Source organism: Festucalex cinctus, chromosome 17 (genome assembly GCF_051991245.1).
Source record: "Festucalex cinctus isolate MCC-2025b chromosome 17, RoL_Fcin_1.0, whole genome shotgun sequence".
In the NCBI taxonomy this organism is placed as follows: domain Eukaryota; kingdom Metazoa; phylum Chordata; class Actinopteri; order Syngnathiformes; family Syngnathidae; genus Festucalex; species Festucalex cinctus.
In genome coordinates, this window is record NC_135427.1 from 24,161,215 (window position 1) to 24,169,658 (window position 8,444).

The window sequence follows — 8,444 nt, forward strand, 5'->3', positions numbered from 1 at the left end:
GAGTCCCGTCGGGGCCGTTCTGATTGGTGGATACACTGGGAAGGGAAGAAACACTCAGGTGGACGTGGTTTGACATAACGGGACAAGGGAAGAGACAAGGAACACATGACAAACAACCAAAAACACCAAAAGCAAACAAAATCCCACCCCCCACAAAACCAAAACATGACATAACCCCCCCCTCAAGGGACGGCTTCCAGACGTCCCACCAACATAAAAAGTCCAAAAACAAGGGCGGGCGGAAGGGGGCACGGAGGTGGGAACACGGCCCACCCATCCGTCCCAGACAAAAGGCAGTTCAGGAGGGCGTCCATGACGCCAGACGAGAGAGTCCCAGCGGGGCCAGTCAGGAGGGCGTCCTCGACGCCCAACGAGAGGTGAAGGCAGCCGCAGGGCTTGCGTCGCCGGGACCTTGGGCGGCGCCTGGCGAGGTTCCGGGACTTTGGGCGGCGCCTGGCGAGGTTCCGGGACTTTGGGCGGCGCCTGGCGAGGCTCCGGGACTTTGGGCGGCGCCTGGCGAGGTTCCGGGACTTTGGGCGGCGCCTGCCGAGGTTCCGGGACTTTGGGTGGCGCCTGCCGAGGTTCCGGAACTTTGGGCGGCGCCTGGCGAGGTTCCGGAACTTTGGGCGGCAACCGGCGAGGTTCCGGGACTTTGGGCGGTGCCTGGCGAGGTTCCGGGACTTTGGGCGGCGCCTGGCGAGGTTCCGGGACTTTGGGCGGCGCCTGGCGAGGCTCCCGGACTTTGGGCGGCGCCTGGCGAGGCTCCTGGACTTTGGGCGGCGCCTGGCGAGGCTCAGGGTCTAGAGGTTGCAGCAGGCGAGGTTCAGGGGCGAGAGGCTGCAGCAGACGAGGTTCAGGGGCGAGAAGCTGCAGCAGGCGAGGTTCAGGGGCGAGAGGCTGCAGCAGGCGAGGTTCAGGGGCGAGAGGCTGCAGCAGGCGAGGTTCAGGGGCGAGAGGCTGCAGCAGGCGAGGTTCAGGGGCGAGAGGCTGCAGCAGGCGAGGTTCAGGGCCTTGAGGCCTGTCTGACCAGTCACTCCCGACGCCACGGACCAAAGCCAGTACTTCTTTTAGCCCGGCAATGGCTCGGTCACAGGCTTCAAGCCCCTCCTTCTCCCAGGGCTCCCATTCAGACATTGCCCCCGCTGGGTCCAGTTCTGGTGGAGCCATTCTGTCACGAAGTGGGGGTGTTGGAGGCAGGACCCAAATGCAGGGGGCAACAAAAACAGGGCAAGGCAGGGATGCAAGTAAAAAAGGGGATTTAATTAACAAAAAATGTAAACAAGGGACTATGGAAAAAATTAACAAGATCAAAAACAAACACAAGGCATGGCATGGCATGGAAAACAGGGACATGAACATGAACAGGCACAATGACTCCACAAGAACCGAACGGAAAACAGGTGACTAAATACACACAGGCTAATTGACAATGACTAGACACAGCTGGGCAAGACACAAGTGGCAAGGGAAGCTGATTGGTGGTGTAGCGATAATTGGGTCGTCTTTTGGACGAATTAATAATCTGGACGTTACAGAGGTAAATTGTATTTACCTCGATAACCTCTGAGGCACCACGTTGTTTTTGCTTTGGGTTAGCAGGAGCAAACAACGACCAAAATCCTTTCATCAGTCATTGATAATCTAAAGTCGCCACACTCGATATTCAGTGGTTCGTTGTACTAACAAAAGAATAATAATCCACTCGGAAACACAGATGACTTAGGCGAAATAAAGTTCATAAACATGCATTTATTCACGATTGCTACACTACAGAATCAAAACACTGCCTATCTAACTATTCTACCGTCAGAAGAAAAGAAACAAAATAAAGCGAATGAAAATAAGGAAGGAATGCAAATGAATGAGGAAACAAGGGAAAAGAGAAATTTGACCTGCCAGATCTGTGATATGTTTCAAACGTAAGTTGCACGCAGTGGATACGCCGAGCTAGGAATCAAGCGCACTTACGAGAATGGGAGTTGCGTCGAACGAGCAGAAAGGTCTTCAAAAAAAAAGGGGAAAAATAGTCAATGTTCGTTGAAAAAGGCAAGAAAATAAAAAAGGGGGTTATTCCACAGGTGAGCAAGGGAGCCACTCAGGGGCCTGACGTAGTTGCGCTGGCTCGTCCCTTGGTTGGTCGGCGATTCGGCGAGGTTGGTACTCGGCGAGATTGGTTCTGCCGGACAGCTGCCCGATTCCAGGTGTTGCAACTCGGTCCGGCAGGCCAGGCGTTGGAGGTGAGCTGGCACCGCGGCGGGGCGCCACCGAGTAGCAGGTGAGGTGCGCGGCTTAGGTGCACAACCTTGAGTCCGGCGGTGCGTTGCAAGTGCACCCGGGACCGCGAAGGTCGGGCGGGCAAGCACCGATAGTGGAACAAAAAAAACAAAACAAAAAAAGCAAAAGAGTCTTTAGTCAGCGTTGCAGTTTGCACCTGCTTTGGCGTGGCGTGGAGCGAGGATCCGCTCTCGTTAACGGATCCTGCCAGAAAAAGAAAAAGGCCACGTGGTTGGCAAGTTTATTGGAACAAAGAGTTCGAGCAGGCTGGGCCACTTGCAGGTCGTGCCAGAGAGTTTTTTGGAGGAGGCAGCAGAGAGCAGGAAGAGGGCAAGAGAATGAGCAGAGCGTCTGCTCGTCCTTTTAAAGTCTCTGGGTGGGGCTTCAGCAGGTGATGGCACACCCTTCTGTTCGCTCGGGCAGACTTTAAGAGGAAAATTATTAAAGAGATTAATAATTTGGCATTAAATTTGGTCAGTCTGGCAAATCAGTTTTCCCACACAACCCGTTTAACACACATCGTAATTAATGCATCATAAACTAACTTGTGAGGTAACTTCTTCTTGTCTAATCTGACTGAACTGAGAGATATTGATTACCTTTCATTCTTTATGGAGTACAAATGAAATAGGATGTTCATACACACAAAGATATAACATGAATCATTCGTAGTTCAGTTGTCTGTCAAGAATTATCATGGTATAAATGTGTAAAATGCGGTTACTTATGTGAATTGTCACTAAGGATAGTTCCAAGTTTCACCACTTGGAGGTGTTGTTGCTCCATCTAGACGTTCCGGGAAGGGCGAGGCGCCAGAACATCCTTTTGTGATTGATAAGAAGTCATGAACATTCCTTTGATCGGTCATTTGTGTATTCCAAACCATTGGAGCCATTTGTTCGGGCTCCGAGAAGACTGCTTGAATACACTCCTTCGGCAGACGCATAAATTCCTTTGTCACCTGGTCAGCGGCTTCAAAAGAGTTTTGTTGGTGGCTGGGTGACCACCTGTGGAGCTGACCAGGCTTGGATCCTGTCTGGGCAGTGGAATATTCATGCACTGCAGAGAATTTGCTTTAGGAGAAGCAAACTTAAAAAAAAAATTAGAGGGTAGAGTGGAACTTAGGCAATAGTTGTTACAGTGGATACACTGGGAAGGGAAGAAACACTCAGGTGGACGTGGTTTGACATAACGGGACAAGGGAAGAGACAAGGAACACATGACAAACAACCAAAAACACCAAAAGCAAACAAAATCCCACCCCCCACAAAACCAAAACATGACAAATCCATAAAAATCCCAACAGTGAATTTTTTTATTATCTATATTGGTAGATATTGCTTCTACTAGTTCCATGACTGCCATTGAGGTGGTCCGTTTTTCTCTAAACCCATACTGATTTTCACTTAAGAGCTTATATTTCTCAACAAAATTGTCCAGTCTGTATAAAAATAATTTTTCAAGAATTTTTGAGAACTGTGGAAGCAGTGATATTGGTCTATAATTAGTGAATGTGTGTCTTTCTCCACTTTTATGAATAGGAATGACTTTTGCTATTTTCATTTTTGATGGAAATATACCTGTTTTAAATGACAAATTACATATATATGTGAAAGGTTGCAGAATATATTCTATAATACTTTTTACTAATGTCATATCAATGTTAAAACAGTCAGTAGACTTTTTACTTTTTAATGTTTTCACAACATGTAATACTTCTGCCTCATTAACAGCATTAAGGAACATAGTGGATGAATTGTTTACAATGAATGTACTTATCTATTTCATATTTGTTTCTTGGCTCTGGGATTTCATTTGCCAAGTTACTGCCCACATTACCTAAATATTCATTAAAGTCATTGACTATATCTGAGATTTTATCAATTATAATGTCTTTATCTTTTATAAAATATTCTGGATAATCTATTTTTTTAGAACTGTTTTTAATTACATGATTTAATATTTTCCATATTTCTTGTGTATTACTTTTATTCTGCTCTAATAAAGGTAATACACAAGAAATATGGAAAATATTATATTTTAGACCCAGCTCTAATTTTGTCTATAATGAATGTGATAACTTCATTATTTTTCCCGTACAATTAATACCTTTAAAAAGTCATTTTTCTACTTGCTGTCGACTTATGATGACATCACCTGTGCTGAGGAAGTAGGGAACGGCCAATCACGGCTCAGTTTGCTGACCAAACCCAGACAACAGGTGAGCCATGATTGGCCGTTACCGACTTCCTCAGCACGGGTGATGTCATCATCAGTCGGCAAGTAGAAAAATTACTTTATAAAGGTATTCGTTGTACATGAAAAATAATGAAGTTATCACATTAATTCTGGACAAAATATGAACTTTTCACTGCTGAAAATTGTTCAATGAGTCAAGTGTCCCTTTAATATCTTGGTGTTCAGATGCTGCTGTGCTTCCTGCAGCAGCAAAAGGTTCAAACAGGTGAGAGAACACGCACACGCACGCACACACACAATGCAGTAAATGACTGCCACTTAATTGACATTCATTTACTTATCAGCATTTTTTTAAAACTTGTCATTTAGGGTTGTGAATTTCTGAGTATCTTGCGATTCGATCCATATCACCATTCATAGGTTACTATTCAATTTGATAGCGATTAATCCCGATACAAATCTGTATGTCTATTATTGCGATTTTTAACTCAAATTTATTACATACTAATCAGTACTTTTACTTTTTCCTATACACTGTGTAAGATTTGCATGATAATGTATTGTACTGAAACTACTATCTATTTCATTTTTGAACAGCATTCAAATCAAATACCATATTAATTAAGGCTTCATGTTCCATCAATATAACATTGTTCCATGCTTTAAGTGTGAACCCGAAGAAAGACTTTTTGTTGAATAATTCCATCAATTTGGTCTCTTATTGAATCGATACAACACTTGTGGGCTGTAATATCACAATATATTGCCAAATTGATTTTTCTTAACACGCCTATTGTCCTTTACAAATAGAAGTTTGACTTTGGTGCTGAGCAGAATAGAAAACAGAATGAAAGGAAAATACAAAGAGACCTTTGAGGAGCAAAATCGATGAAATTTCAGGCGTCATCGGAATTTGTCAGATTTGCCGAACAGACTGTGGAAGGGATGGCTAGCCAAATATTGTACAGCATTCACATCAAATCAAACAGTACAATACAGTCGGGGCAATTTTCAATTCAAAGTCTCTAAAGGATGAATTGATGGTCAGAAAAATCATCAATTATTTTGAACATGTATATTTTTGTCGATTAATGGTTGCACCTTCACCCTGAACTGAAGAAAACGTTGAAAAACCTTCAAAATCTCTTTTCCTTTTCCTAACTCAGCCTTCACTTGCTCTCTTTTTTAGTAGGGTAACAAATAATTCTGGGAATGCTGAAGCATTCCCACAATTGTTATTGTGATTTTTATTCTCCACATTTTTTTGCCATGTAACAACTCCCACATAATACTTCCGAATTACACTGTTCAAATTTCAACTAGCTTAAAGACCAAATGTGAAGTAAGGTTGGCCAACCATGTTTTTGAGTAATACCAATGGCTAAACCATTGTAAGCATATTTTCGTTATTTTTTTTAACCTAACCCTTTCAGGTTCTTAGTTTAACCCATAGCAACGCCCTTGACAACGAAAATGCTTTTCTTTGACAATCTTCGGAAATTTTCGGAAATGACGTCACACCGGGAAGTTGCGAGAGAAGTCGGCCATTGAACTGCATTGTTTGCATTGCTACTCGGTAAGATGACGATGACCCGGCGATGTGTGGTGATGTATTGTTCTCAAGCTAAAGAAAAGTTGTATGAGTGGCCAACAGATAACAGGGCACGTAAATGGTCAACTTTCATTCGCACGAAGCGAATGAATTTCACGCCATCGTCGAGGAGTGTTCTCTGTTACAAACACTTCGAAGATGCCTGCTTCCTCAACCGGTCTGCTTATGATAATGGATTTGCAAAAAAAGTAAGTACGATTACAATTATTTAGAAAAAAACGTGGAATTTATGGATAGATCACTGATGACTTTGACAAAGCAGAGCTTCCAACAGTTGTGGAATGAACAGTAGAAACTAGCGACGTGAACCGAAAGCTAACGTCTCGGTGCTATTCATATCAACGATGAGTAATAATGGCAGTGAGACAAATTGTTCTGAAAGTAAATTTCAATAGGTTGGCAGCATTGCTTTGTTGATCAAAGAACATGACACGTCCTTTTGAAAAACTTCCAATCATATGTCAATCTTACTGCATTTTATGAGTCATTAAATAATTTAATATTTGGTAAGGCAGGGCAGAATTTATTAAATTTCCACTGCATCTGTTCAACCAAAAATGCCATCTCAAAGAATCGAAATATATATATATATATATATATATATATATATATATATATATATATATATATATATATATATATATATATATATATATATATAATGTGCTTCTTCAAGTGTGATTTGTCCATGACTAGTAGAACATATGGATGAAATGGAGAACTTTGAGATATAAAGCTATTTCATCACAATGTGACAATTTGTTAATAAGGCAATTTTTGTTCAATTCCAGAATCATTCTCGCTGCTATGCATTATAATGAAAATGCTGGGAGACCACAGAAAGTGACGAAGGAAGGAATACACTCCTACTGCATCGTTTATCCCAAATATAAGAGTGGTGGCTATTCTCTGAGAAAGATATTGGTGGATGAAACTTATGGTAAGTTATGAAACAAAAACAATTCCAGGCAGATGCATTACTGAGTGTAACCCATATGTCACCCAAATATTTATCATCCCAATTTTTTTTTTTTTTGTAGACTATGTGAATGACTGCCTTTCAGAGGCGATGAAAGTGATTGACGTTCCAAATAAGTACAAAACCGAATGATGTGGTAGTCGAGCCACAATTTCTTACAGCAGCAGTGAACAGACCGGACAAGTCAAATGTTATTGCTGAGCACCATACGAGATTCCTCAGGAAATAAAGAATCACATTCCTTGTATTAAGTTGTCCTCATTTGTTTATTCTTATTATGATGCAACCAGTACAAATCACAGTTCTGGAACATTTCTCTGTGAAACACGAAACCCTTTGAATACAGCTGACTCCTCTTCTCCTGGTGGTGGAAAATGTGCCCTGATACAAGACACTGCAACATGCTGGGAGCAGAACACGGTTGTTCAGACCAAGAAACTTCCAGCACCAGCGCACCAATTGTCTGTAGGCAATATGTCTATACTTGGCATCCTGTGGCTCATCAAATGCCTTGCCTTTGTACTGCTGCTTGTAGGTCATCCATGCCACCTGTAATCCATATGGGTTCAGGCACACAGCATTGAATCCAGGATGATCAGTGATGCAGTCCAGTACCTGATTGAAGTGTTCCTCTCCTTGTAGACGTAGTCACTACTTCTTGAATTTCATGGCAGCAAACACATTCTACAGCTGTCGGCATTTGCTGGCAATTACCACAAGTACACCTGAAATTTATAGTAAAATAGTATAGTAAAATACTGAGCGATGACACCATGAGCAGAAATGTTATTGAACTGATTATTATTGAAATGTTGTTATTCAATGTTGTTCAATGTTATTGAAATGTTATTAGGGCCCGAGCAGCGACCGCTGCGAGGTCCCTATTGTTCCTGAAGGAATTCTTATTATTAGGGCCCGAGCAGCGACCGCTGCGAGGTCCCTATTGTTCCTGAAGGAATTCTTATTAGGGCCTGAGCAGCGGCGGCGGCGGTGCCGCTGCGAGGCCCTATTGTTTTTGTAGGAATTCTTCTTATTATTATTAGGGCCCGAGCAGCGACCGCTGCGAGGTCCCTATTGTTCCTGAAGGAATTCTTATTAGGGCCCGAGCAGCGACCGCTGCGAGGTCCCTATTGTTTTTCAAGGAATTCTTATTATTAGGGCCCGAGCAGCGACCGCTGCGAGGTCCCTATTGTTCCTGAAGGAATTCTTATTATTAGGGCCCGAGCAGCGACCGCTGCGAGGTCCCTATTGTTCCTGAAGGAATTCTTATTAGGGCCCGAGCAGCGACCGCTGCGAGGTCCCTATTGTTCCTGAAGGAATTCTTATTATTAGGGCCCGAGCAGCGGCGGCGGCGGTGCCGCTGCGAGGCCCTATTGTTTT

General features: G+C 43.3%; 1 long non-coding RNA gene across 1 annotated transcript; it reads left to right on the forward strand.

Annotated features, from left to right (window-relative positions):
- Positions 1-6,077: 6,077 nt before the first annotated feature.
- Positions 6,078-7,449, forward strand: LOC144005503 (uncharacterized). The gene is made up of 3 exons (XR_013279586.1): positions 6,078-6,273; positions 6,877-7,025; positions 7,126-7,449. It is a non-coding gene; the product is annotated as an uncharacterized LOC144005503 (long non-coding RNA).
- Positions 7,450-8,444: the final 995 nt, after the last annotated feature.